The sequence below is a fragment of the Pelodiscus sinensis genome, chromosome 18 (genome assembly GCF_049634645.1).
Source record: "Pelodiscus sinensis isolate JC-2024 chromosome 18, ASM4963464v1, whole genome shotgun sequence".
NCBI classification, from domain to species: Eukaryota; Metazoa; Chordata; order Testudines; family Trionychidae; genus Pelodiscus; species Pelodiscus sinensis.
In genome coordinates, this window is record NC_134728.1 from 19,233,184 (window position 1) to 19,245,816 (window position 12,633).

General features: G+C 49.1%; 1 protein-coding gene and 1 long non-coding RNA gene across 3 annotated transcripts in view; one reads left to right on the plus strand and one right to left on the minus strand.

Annotated features, from left to right (window-relative positions):
• LOC142818850 (uncharacterized) overlaps positions 1-12,633 on the plus strand; it is a 256,896-nt gene that overhangs the window by 243,510 nt on the left and 753 nt on the right. The window lies entirely within an intron of this gene.
• LOC106732447 (CCAAT/enhancer-binding protein beta) overlaps positions 1-12,633 on the minus strand; it is a 99,032-nt gene that overhangs the window by 17,259 nt on the left and 69,140 nt on the right. The window contains exon 3 of one of the 2 annotated variants that reach the window (XM_075901212.1): positions 1,972-2,268. The exons of the other annotated variant lie outside the window; for it this stretch is intronic. The gene's annotated coding sequence lies outside the window, so the exon portion shown is untranslated. The remainder of the gene's footprint in view (positions 1-1,971; positions 2,269-12,633) is intronic. 2 annotated transcript variants of the gene reach the window in all.

Below are 12,633 nucleotides of genomic sequence, written 5' to 3' on the forward strand. Positions count from 1 at the left end.
CATTTTTCATGTGAGCAGGATGTTCTGCATTAACAAATAGAGCAGGGAGGGGCTTGTGGCTGGGCTCTACAGATGGGTAACATCTGGCTCTGGAGAGAATCTGAGCAATTGCTCATAGGTTGAACTTTTATCCAGTAAGGGACGAGCACTCCTCTTAAGGCCATCTTCAGCCAAAGATCCACTGCTGGGCCCAAACCAGCACAGGAAGCTCTCCACCATGGTGGGGTGCTTGCAGTGACAGAAATAGATGGTAGCAAAGTCTACCAAGTCATCCAACAGGGACCTGAACTGCAGTTACCGTCACACCCTGTCCTGTTGATGACAAAAGTGCATTCTCTAGGTAACTGCCCACCCAGATTCAGTTGAGCCACAAGTTCCTACCTATAGACACTGCAGGCTTTAGCTGATTCCTGGGTCATAGAACTCCAAACCTTCAGTGCTAGTGTCACACACGCCTGCCAGGTGAGCAAAAGGAGCAGCTCACTGAGCAGGAAAAGAAGCCTGCATTCACAGATGAATAACTGTAATATAGTCAGCCCATCCCCAGTGTAGACCTGGCCTTAAAGACCCACAAGATCTAGGAAGAGTGAGGCCATGTCTACATTAGACCCAGCAGTTCTGCTTAAGGTTCGCAATGCCAGCTACATAGAGTACATAGCTGGAGTTGGCTTACCTTAAGTCAAGCTTGCTGGTGTCCCCACAGTGGGAGACCGATGGGGGCAAATGCTCCTGTCAGCTTCTCCTACTCTTGGCAAGAGCAGGAATACTGGATGCCAGCAGAGGCACTCTCTGAGTTTGATTTAGCGAGTCTTAACTAGACTTGCTAAATCAAACTCTGGAAGATTGATTGTGGGAGCGGCAATCTTCCATGGAGTGAAGACTTGGCCTTAGGGCCTGGATAGACAAATTCACGCAAACAAGGCTCACACTAGGCTCTAAAACTAGTGGCATGGGTGTTACAGCACCAATAGCAAGTCAGACAAAACACCTGAATTCAGGCCTAGGGAGTCAGATGGGTCTGAGCTCAGATCATTGGCCCAAGCCTCCACCAGAGCTGCAGTGCCCACATGGGTGTTTTTAGCTTATGAGCACAAGCTGTAAGAGCATGAGTCTGTGTACCTGGATTGGGAGGCTTGCTCCCAGCTGCAGTGTAGGCAAACCCTTCTGGGCTGTGTTTAAATCTGCTTTGCTTTCCTCTGATTCTGGGGCCAGCCAGTCCCTAGTATGAACCAGAACAGTCCCACAGGGTCATTCTAGCAGTCAGAAACGAGCTTGTGTAGGAATCCCCCGCCATGTTTCCCTTTCCCTGGCCACAGATCTCCCTCCTCTGCTGTGGTCTGAGTGCGCCCACAGGCACATTGTAAGTTCCCAGTGGTTCTCAGGCTTGTGCCTGTGAGGAAGGTACTTGAGCTCAGCCTTGCAGGAAAGGGAGGCTGATTTCTTTATTCACTCCCCCCCCCCCCCGGGTTAACGTAAGCTGTGGTTTTATCTGTTCCCATTTGTGTGCGCAGACTGTGGGCACGTTGGGAAAACAAATCTTGGAGGCTGTTTCCTCTGCTTTCCCCATCCTCTGCTCCCAAGTCTGGACAGCCATCCAGCAAGGAGCCCTGGGAGCGGGGAGGGAAGCCCATGGAGAAGAGATCACTTTTTCAGTCAAATCAAGGAACGATCTGAGCTTTGCTGGAAGCAGGCAAATCTAACGCACGACCTCAGCAAACTGCTCTGGAACAGAACCTGCTCTCCGTCGTCCTCCATCTGGAGGAAGCAATCAACCCCTCTGAATGCTGTTTTCTGACATACCCGCTTGATTTGCAACCTGGTTTTGGAGGGTATAAACCAATGGTTCATTTAGGAAGTGTGTGGGTGAGGTTGGGGGAATAGCTACAGGAGATCGCACACCTGTGGACCGGTACAAAGAGCAAGTTAATACATTTAAGATTATTTTGCACTTACATGGCTCTTTGCACTTACATGGCCCTTGCCTCTTCCATCCAAGGATCTCAAAGTGGTTTGTAGAGAAAGCAAAGCATTTCACAGATGGGAAAACAGGCACAGAGCCACAAAGTGACTTGTCCAGGAGGCAGATGTGTTGTCATGGCAAGATCTATGACTCCTGACTTCTCTCTTCTACTGGAACCTCTAGCAAAGGTGAAAGTATGTGGGTGCGCCCTGGTGCGCAGCTCTGGCAAAAGCTGTCTGAGCTGCAACAATAGCCGGCAGGGAGCTCTTTAAAGAGATGATGGGACTCGGGTGACAATAGGACCGTACCTGTAAGAAATTGAAGTCACTTTCACCATGACCTCTAGGCATTGTGGCCTCCCAAATAATGATGCAAACCCCCAGAAGTATATAGCAAAGGTTAGATCTAGTCCCTGGTGGGAAGTTGAGAACCAAGGGACAAAGATAAGGGTCATTTTAGCCAGGGAAGGGAATTTCCCAGGCTCTCCCCTATAAATAAATGACGCTTGTAAGTGAAGTGTGCAGTACGTGTATTAACTGCTTTTCTCCTTCCCTCTCCTCCCAAATCCTTAGATTGGTTGATCTGATTTGCATGAGCCTGTTCCTCATGCTCAGAGCATTCATCAGCAGCTCTGGTCTCTTTGTCTCTTGTTAGCTTTGTATGTAGTTGGTGTGTTGGCTCCTTGTAGCTTGCAGCCATGCACCTTTATTTGATATCACACAGAGTAACACTTGGCGGAGTCTAGGGACAGAGAGTCCACAACCCAGGAGGGGGTGGAGATAGTTTACACTTAGCACCTGGTGAACAGCTCCTCACCTCCTTGCCTCGTCTGCCAATACCACAATGTTTGTGGTCTCATTGTTTCACTCTGGCAAAGCTCCAGGGGTGTAAAATAAACACTGGCCAGGGAGCTGGCAGATGACATGGATGGTCAAGGACAGGGGTGGACTGTGTCTTTATTTATTTTGTCTGCAGCAGGATGAATATTTTGTCCGTCTTTTCCATGCCAACCACTTCTAAGCAGACCTGCTTCTAATGCCTGATTGCATCATGCGTCCCGGAAAGCCGGTGTTTAAAGTGTACCGTTCCCAGTGGGCATTGGACAGGAAGCTGTCCAGCATGGAATTCAGTGTGGCGTAGGGTCACTTTCAACTGCTAGTGTGAGCTGCATGCCTGCGAAAGGGGCAACCTCAGACGGAGGTTAATCTGCATGTTGGTACAGTGCCCGGCTCACCTGCTAGTAAGATACAAACAGGCCCGCCAAGGGGGCAATTGCCGCTGGGTCTGGCGATTCAAAGGGGCTTGAAGCTCCTGGCTGCCACCTCTCTAACAGGAGCCCCAAGCCCCTTTGAATAGCTGTCAGAGCACCGGAGTGCCATGCCAAGTGCTCTGCGTGGCTCTGAGGGCTGGGGGGTGGCATGCTGTGGTTTGGGCAACATTAAGGTCTGATTGCCCTTGGCCCCGCCCCTTCCACCTGAGGCCCCGCCCCTTCCACCTGAGGCCCCGCCCCTTCCACCTTGCCTTGAGGCCTGCAGTGGCTTTCCACCCCGTTGGATACAAAGGTGTTTGTGGACAGAGGGGCCTAATTTTTTTCAAAGGTTCCTAATTAGAATGAGAGAGAGCCTGGCAATATCTACTACTACAGTCCAGTCAGAGGAGATATCCCAGGGGTGGGCAATTGTCCCAAGTGAACAGTGTGGCTCAGGCCCTAAAATGATGGCTCTCATTCTTTTCCATACTGGGATCCCTTCTTCCATATCAATCCCCATGTGGGCCCCCTGCCTATCTAGCCATGCCTTCTTTCCAACTAACAAGATGAAAAGGACATATTAGTCATTACTGAGAACCCTGGTCTAATGTGTTCTCTATCATTAGCTGTGCACTCTCCGAATTACCCTTGAATTCTTCTTGATGCAGGGATACAATACAGGGCCCTGGTCTAAAAGCCATAGCAGATTCCTGGATCCTTCTCTCAAGTATCTGGCCCCAGAGATCTCCTGGTCCTAGTGTCTTCAGCAGCATCTGCAGCCTCTTCTTCTGGACAAGTAGAGGTGGATGCTCATCATTCAAACCTTTGATATGTGGCACTGGCAGCTTGAGGAACCTCAGCCTGAACACACTGAGCTGTAGGAGTTTTTCCATGCTGATCTCAACCAGCTGGTCCCTGAACGCTGGAGGCCCAAACCAATGCCCAATGAGCATTAGATTTCAGTGAATGTCAGATCAGGTTCTAAGTATCAGGAATCTGCTTTGTTCACTCTGAATCTCGCTAAAGAGCTCTCTGTTTGTCAGTGCAGCGCCATCCTTGGCTCAGGGAGGTTGGATCCTAGCTACATATTTCTCAAGTCTTTTTGCTGAACAGAGTGCAGAAGGTCACACTCCTGCCAATGCATCAAAAATGGGTTTAGTTGAAGAGTAACTGGGGTGAGATTGCATCGGTCTGTGTTAGATAGGATGTCAGACCAGAGGATCTCATTGGTTCTTTCTGGCCTTAAAATCTGCAAATCTGTGATAACGTCCAGCAGAGAAAAAGCTAGTATGCGGATACAGATGCAGGGCTCTCTTCTGTCGCATGCTCAGCAACTGGCAGGATTGGGTCCCATTATTACAAAAAGGTGTCTTTTTAAAAGTATGAATAAACTGAAACAATTCTGTTCTGCGCTGTATCTCAGGAATCGAAACTGCACTTTGCCAGCAGGAATAAACAACTGACACAGACCAAACAAGGGACCAGTGGGGAAAATGAACACGGATACCCTTTTCTGGGTATATGACTTTTTTTATTCCTCTAAGAGCCCATTTGATCCTCTAGGCTTGGTGGAGGTTTTGCTGCCTTTCTGCTCTGTGGCTCTTTTGTATTTACACACATGACCGGTTTCTGCGTTTCCAAAGATTACTCTCCCTTTTCAAATAGAAACTGGGGACTGCATAAACATGGAGCATTGTCTTCGAGACGGGCCCAAGGCTCTATGTGTTTCTTGTAAAGGTTAAAGCCATTGTGGTCTTTTCTGGACGTAAAAGATAACTCATACTGAGGTCTCAAAGCCTCTTTTAGGGGGTTAGGCCAGAGAGGAAAATGAAGAAGCTTTTCAGTCATGTGCTGTTTCTCTTTAGATCACCCTTGTTTTGTGAGTGCTTTGCATGGAAACCTTCTTGAATATTGACCAAGTTCCTCTAGTGAGGAGGGAGGAACGGCTGCATTAAGGTTGTTTGCTTGTGCCTGTTCTGCAAAACCATCACTTGAAATTGGAATACCTATGGCTAGGCACCTAAATCTACCTTAAGGCACCCTACTGGAGTGGTGCAATTTGCAGAGTTGTTGTCTTGTGGTGAGCGATGGGTACCTACCACATATGAATAGCAGGCTAGTCTCTCTGCTTTTCTAGGGCCCAAGTGAAGCTGGCTGCAGAGTTTTCAATGCCAGAGGAAGAGCAACTGGTCTGTCCTATGTGCCAGGTTTGAGTTTTTTCTGAGGTAACTGTCCAGGTGACACGTAGGCCTGTAGGGAAAAGCTGCACAGGGCTAAGTCCTTCCTACCTGCTGGGGAGAACGGGAGTTTCAAGGGGTTTTTCGGGGCTGTTTTTCTTTGTAATAATCAGTGTAAGGATATTAGTAATAAATTACATAGTAGAATCAAGTAAGGCTGTGGCTGCCCCAAAAGACATGTGACAGTGCAGCCAAATGCTCTAGGAGACAATGTCATTTTACTTGAGACTGTAGATAAATTCCCCTCCTCTTCCCCCAACTGGCTTGACATCTGAGAAGCAGGTTACTCCAGCTGCCTCCTTTCTCAGGGGCTTGGCGAGGACCCACACAACCATTCAAAGCCAAACTGGCTGGGCATTTTCAGACAATCTTTTCTGTTGGAAAATGCCGATTTGGCCAAAACTGAAACGTTCTGCAGGAACATGTTGATGTTGAGGAAATTACCACAGAAGCCAGGCAGATTTTGGATGGAGCGCCACCTGCAAGGCAGCGATCAGCCTCGTTTTCTATCATCTCACCTGCGTGGTGGCTTGCTGGCTGACAGGGAGCTAAGAGCTTAGAATTCTTAAGAGCCCGTGTGTGAGGTTGGCAGATCCTCAGCAGACTCCTAAGACTCCCAAATCCCTGTCTCTGGGACAGCCTGTGAGATGGACTGGCTCCTAGGGCTGCCAAGGTCCCCAGATCCAGGGCAGGCCATCAGGCGGCCATCTTGGACTCAGGGCTCCTAAGTTACCAGGTTTGCAGTTCCCTAGCAGCCTGAGCTCCCAGGGCTGTCCAGAGTAGCCCACTGTGCTGTGCGAGCAGCTTTGTCACTTCTTAGGGTTCTGACTAGGACCACAAGCCCCAGCTCTCAGGCTCCTCATAAGAACGGCCATTCTGGGTAAGACCAATGGTCCATCTAGCCCAGTATGCTGTCTGCCAACAGTGGCCAGGTCCGGGTACTTCAGAGGGAATGAATAGAATGGGCACTTATTGCATGTTATATCTCCTGTCATGCAATTCCAGGCAGAAGTTCAGGGACATTCAAAGCATGGGGTGGTTAATAGCTGTCAATGGATTTGCCCTCCATGAACGTATCCAGTTCTTTTTGATCCCAGTTATATTTTTGTTTTCACAACGTCCCCTAGCAAGGAGTTTCACAGATTAACTGTGTGTTGTGTGAAGAAATATTCAGCAGCTTTCGTGGCAGGTTCCTTGGGACCCCCTGCTCTCCTGGATCCCTTGGAAGTCAGGTAGCTGTTTCCCCAGGTGGCTGATTCCCCTTTAATTTGGGTGGCTGGTTCCCAGCTTCTCTGCTCCCTGAGCTACTCTGCTCATGGGCCAAAGGGTGAGTTGCCTAGCTCTCTGGCTTCCAGCCAGGCAGCCCAGCATCTGTTCTGTGAAAAATTGAGAGTGGTTTTTTTTTCCCCAAAAAAAATCTTGGGATTTTTCATAGAATGGAAAATCCAGTTCCAGCTCTAATTCCAAGCAACCCATGTCGAATCTTTCAAGAATACACCCTGGACCTGTGGGGTATTTCGTTAAAATAATCTTTATCAGATGATGGAGTATCTTCCAGGTCGCAGTAACCTTATGATGTCATGTGACCTCTACAGAAGCTCATTTGGAAAAGGCAGTTTTCCCACACTTGGAAACACCTCACAGAATTTCTGTATTGTAAACCACAATGAGTGGTCAACAGCGCCAGTTCCCATTATTCACACCACTTTAGATGATTCATCTGCAATAGAGCAACTTCTGTGAGCTCTTGTCTCCTCATACATAGGGCCCTACCAAATTCACAGCCCCTTTTGGTCAATTTCACAGTGATAGGATTTTAAAAATCACAAATGTCATGGGTTATTTAAAGCTAGTTAAATCTGAAATTTCACCATGTTGGATGGAGTTGCAAGGGTCCTGACATACAAAGGAGTAGGGGGGGGGTGTGAGACTAGGTTATCGAAGGGGGGCTTGCAGTTCTGCTACCCTTACTTCTGTGCTGCTGCTGGCATCAGCACTGCCTTCAGAGCTGGAGAGCCACAGCTGTTGGTGGGGACTCTAGTTCTGAAGGCAGGACAGCTGCCTACAGAGTTGCACCCTCAGTCAGCAGCTGCCACTATCAAGCCACTCCGCTCTGAAGACAGCAGTGCAGAAGGAAAAGGCATGGTATTGTATTGCCACCCTTACTTCTGTATTGCTGCTGGCAGGGTGCTGCTTTCAGAGCTGAGTGCCTGGCCAAGAGCTGCTGCTCTCCAGCTCCCAGCTCTGAAGGCAGTGTAGAAGTAAGGGTGCCAATACCATGACCTCCCTAAAAAAATTCTTGTAAACCACCTCGCCCCAGCAAGCTCCCTTTTGATTAGGACCCCCAAGCTGAGAAACATTGGTCTCCCCTATGAAATCTGTATAGGGTTATATAAGCATGCAAAAGGCCAAATTTCATGGTCTGTGATGTCTTTTCCATGGCCATACATTTGGTAAGACCCAACTCTTACGTGTCTGTTGAAGTTCGTGGGTGTTGCCTGAGGAGACTCCGGGAGACCAAAGTCCTCTGCTTACAAGCTGAGGGGGCATAGCATAGGCAGCAGGAGTACAAGCTTTTCCACGACCCCCTCACAATGTACCGCAGTGTCTAGCCTGGTGAAACCGCCTCTGGGATGCCAATGGAGGTGCGTCTATGGCCATGCTGTTGAGACCACTGGCTGTACTAGCAGCCTGGTCATTCTGAGAGTTCTGGACTGGGGCCAAACCCATGTCACACACTCACCAGATTGTGACAATTACTGAGCTGGGTTGGATTTTAAGGAGCAGCCAGGAAGTGGAAGGTTTCCGTGAAAAATTACCAATGTGTCAATGAGCCCTCCAGTCTCTAAGGCTTTTGTATTAATTAGACAGGGCTATACACAGCTGAACCTCTGAGATGCTAGAACGCTGACAGAGTGGGAGCTGGCTCTGGCCTTTACGAGCAAGTGCTTTTTAGTGACTTGTCTTAACAGCACAGTCCAGAAGTGGCTACTGAACTCTAGACTTTCTTGTAGAGCTGCACTGGGGAGATGACTGTGTGTGGTGAAGCAAACGAATCTGCTCCCCATTGCACGGGGGTCCAAGCTGCCCTAGATCCAGAACCAGAACTCCCATTGCCCTGAAGGGAGCTGCACCTGTGGACAGACCCTTGGTTTGCTGAGCTTCCCTGCACAGTAGGTTTCACCAGGACAACACGCTGCCTTTTGGGGACAGAGCTGTACAAAGCTTTCTGATGACACTGAGCTGCTAACGACAGAGGTGTTTGCTGGTGCTGTATTCTTCCATCCCCCCTGTTGCTAGAAATGAGAGCTGAGCATTCTGGGTCTGGAGGGACCCAATAGTGCCCACATTTGCAGTAGTTGGGAAACCCAGTCTTGGTATTTATGGTTTTGGTTTTGTCTGCGATGAAAAGGGATGATAAATTCTAGAGTAAACAACAAAATGGGAAGTTCCTCCCTGGCTCTACACGATCTATCTTTACTATTTTCACACAGGGGCACATGTCAGCAGCAGCTCCAGCAATGCCCAGCTTCCATAACAGGCTCTTGAGCGCATTCATCGGCCTGGGCAAGTTACAGCAGCCTTGAGGTTGCTTTTATTTGAGCCAGGGACCAGATTAGTCCTGTTTAGTCCAAGATCAGGATGAGAGGGCCAGAAAGGTGCCATTTATCATCTTTGCTTCCTCTTGCCTCCTGCACTCAGATCAGCTTGTCAGACCCTGAGGATCAAAGATCAGACATGCAGAAATATTTTAAACACCAAAACATGCAGAGCTTCTATCCCCCACGCACATCCCTGCGAGATGATGTCATTTAAAATGCAGCCCTCTGCAGCCTTGCACTACAGCTACCAACTGACTCCTTATCGCTATCACTCTGTCAACAGGAAACTGGTCAGGAAAAAAAATACTCAACCCATACCTCATGTCGTTATCTAAGCTACATCCAAACTGCTTTCTGCTTGTGGACATATGCAACACAGTTCAGTGACTGCATGTCAGAAGGTTAAAGAATATAGCCAGGGGACAACTGTACAAATAGCTTGCAGGGGCCCAATGAGTTTTTAAATTCATGAAAACATTAAATTCGTTAGAGCAGATTTTAAAAGCCTCTTAGTAATGACAATGCCTCTATACAAAAATCAGCCCTTTGGCTTCTCTTGGAGCTTCTTACTCATTGGAATGTGTGCTATTAAACCCATTACATGAAAATAACAGAGCATAGAATGGAGGTGAGCAAGATGTTTCTTCATAGTGAGAAAATGTCAAACCCTGTAACTGTGTTTTGCGGGATTGGCTCATGTATGCATCAGGGCGAAATGGCTTCAGATAACTTTTATTGTCAAATGAAGGTTATTTGATTTTGCTCATAATTTTCCTTCATGAAGAGTAATGAAAATGGTGAATGACTTTTACGGAGGAGCTCAGATACTCCCGGGCTGGAGCCATATAAAGACTTAGACACAGAGAGAAAGAGTACGATTGGTAGCTTGATAGGTGGACAGATTATTATTTGCCAGGGGCAGCCCTAGACTAGCTGCCAGCAACTGGCGCCCTAGGCGAACCATGCAATCAGTGCCCCCGCCTCCAAACCCCTCAATGATATTGCGCCACCATTTGGCGCCCCATTGAACTTGGCGCCCTAGGCGACAGCCTAGTTTGCTTATATGGATGGGGCACCCCTGTTACTTGCTACAATAGTTACTAACTTTGAATATTTTAAATTACACTAGACTGGTATGCAGCCCCTCAAGAGGCACTGCCTTCGAATTCTGAACTCTCGCTGGAGCCTCCTCTTAGGGAAATCATGGTCTCCAGAGAGAGGACAGTCTTGTGCAGCACAAGGTGAAACAGAAGACGGTAACGCACTGGTGCCATCACCAGCTATGGGGAAGGAAGGACTCTGGACTCTGGTGTGACTTGGCATAAGGAAAATACACATCAATTCCCACTCTTGGGGGGCGGGGGGAAGGGAGGCGTAATAGTATCCCATGTGCATTTTTTGCATTTTTGATTAGCTGAAACAGATGGCACAAATTCTCTCCTGCATCCCTTCCCCCTGACCCTGGGGTTGTTTCAAACCTCTGCAATCTGATTACCAGTGTTAATCTGATTATATGATTGCATTAAGCCTATTGTTTGAAGCACATGCAAATACTGTTAGCTGGAATATGTACTGTGTTTTGCAAACCAGTTAAAGTAATTAATTTGGAAACTGATCTATGTACAAAGAGGGTAAGGAGCATCCCAGGTAGACACATCATGAATATCAATTAAGACTAAATGTGTTCAGGATAATCCTCCCTCCCTGGATTATGAAATTAATTAGCACGTTTACCCAGCGTTGCTCCGGTCCCTAAGGAGGGGTTCAGAGCAGCTGACTGTGGTATGTGGGGAGTAGGAGTCAGGGCAGGGTCTTGGGGATGTGGGATACTCAGGGCTGGAGGTGTGGGGGATGCAGGAGTTGGGGTTGGGGATGAGAGAGAGCTCAGGGCAGGGGATAGGGGGGTGCAGGAGGCTGACTGATCCCTGGAGCTGGTCAGGCCTGCAGGGGCCACGTGGTCTGGCAGCTGACTCCCTGGGGCTAGCCAGTAACATCCAGAGCCCTTCTGGCCACTCTCTTACTAGTGCATCCCCACCCTCGCCCCCTGTGATCATTCTGCAGTATAACTGTGCCTGCTAGCAGACTCCTTCCTTTGCATTTTATGAGAAACAATTGTATTCCAGGCAAATCCCATTGACCTGGCACAACCAAACCCTGACTTTGAATTAAGTTAGACCAAGAGGAAGCTGCACACCAAATTTGGTGGTCCTGGTACTAGGAGGATTCTTGAACAAACAGACTGATTGTGACGGGGCAGCATCGCCTCGCACCGCGAATCCCGCTGAGCAGGCACTGCTCGGCACCCGGGGGGAGGCAGCCCGACGCTGCACGGCGTGTTCGCATGCCGCGCCGGGGCTGAGGGAGGACGTAAGCGGCGGGACGTAAGCGGCGGGACGTTTAAAACGCCGCAGCCATGGCTGGAGGGGGGGGGGGGGGATAGAGGACGGGTAGCTGGCGGGGAAGCTGAGAGGCAGCACCACGAGTCAGCACCCACGGGGCTGGGGGAAGCTCCCAACCGGCAGGCGCAACCAACCCCCTGGTCAGGGGTAAAGCAGTGCCGGCAGCCTGTCGGCCAAAGGAAAGGTAAACCTCCCGGTGTGGGAGAGCCGGGGATGGGGAAAGGAAGCAGCCCAGGACAGAGCCCAGTAGGGTTGGTGGGCTGACGAGTTACGGCAGGATGCCCCATTAGCCGGACCGGAGCTGGACGGTTCCGCGTCCTTAGGGCCCTGGGCTGGGGCCTGTGAGTGAGGGTGGGCCCGGGCCCCCCTTTCCCCACCCCATGGTCGTGGAAAAAGCTGCAGCTGGGAGAACACCTCGACACCCCGTGACAAGGGCACACGAGCGTTGATAAGGCTACCCCCCCTCCGGGGGGGCGGGGCAGAAGGTACCGTCAAGTGAGACTGGTACACTGATAAACAGACAGACAAACTTTCAAATATATAGTAGACTAGCTCCTGTCCTCTCAGCTTTGGGTGCTGCCCCAAAAAACCATCATGAGTGTGTGAAGAAGAAGAATTAAAGAAGATGGTTTGGTGGTGTAGGCACCAGCCTGCAAACAGAGACTCCTGGTGCTGGCATCTATCCTGGTCCTGGGATCTGCCCAAACTCAGTGTTACCTTGGGCAAATCACTTTGGCACGCATCTTCCAAAAACACAAGGCTCATTTACTTGTCTCCTTTGCATGTTTAATTAGCACTGCTTCATTTCCAGTCACAGGAATCTGGGTTCACAAAAGACAGGTTATACAGCTGACGGCATGTGAACTTAACAGGAGCTGAATGTACTGAGGTGTAGCTGCAATTTTCTGACTCTTTAGGCCTTGCTAATCTCTCTGCTGCCTTAGTTTCTTTATCTATAAATTGAAGATAAGGACACTTACTTACAGCCCAGGAGGGGCAGGTGAGAAGCTAAATCCATTAATGTGTTATAGTGATTTGAGCTCTCTGAATGCCAGTTATGTCAGGAGAGTGGTGTATATGATTACGATTATTACCATTCTTCCAATACTGGAAAACCCCCTCTGTTCTTTCAATTTACTTTCTGAAGAATGTGATTGCAGTGTGTACGTAACTCAGGTTTTGTTTG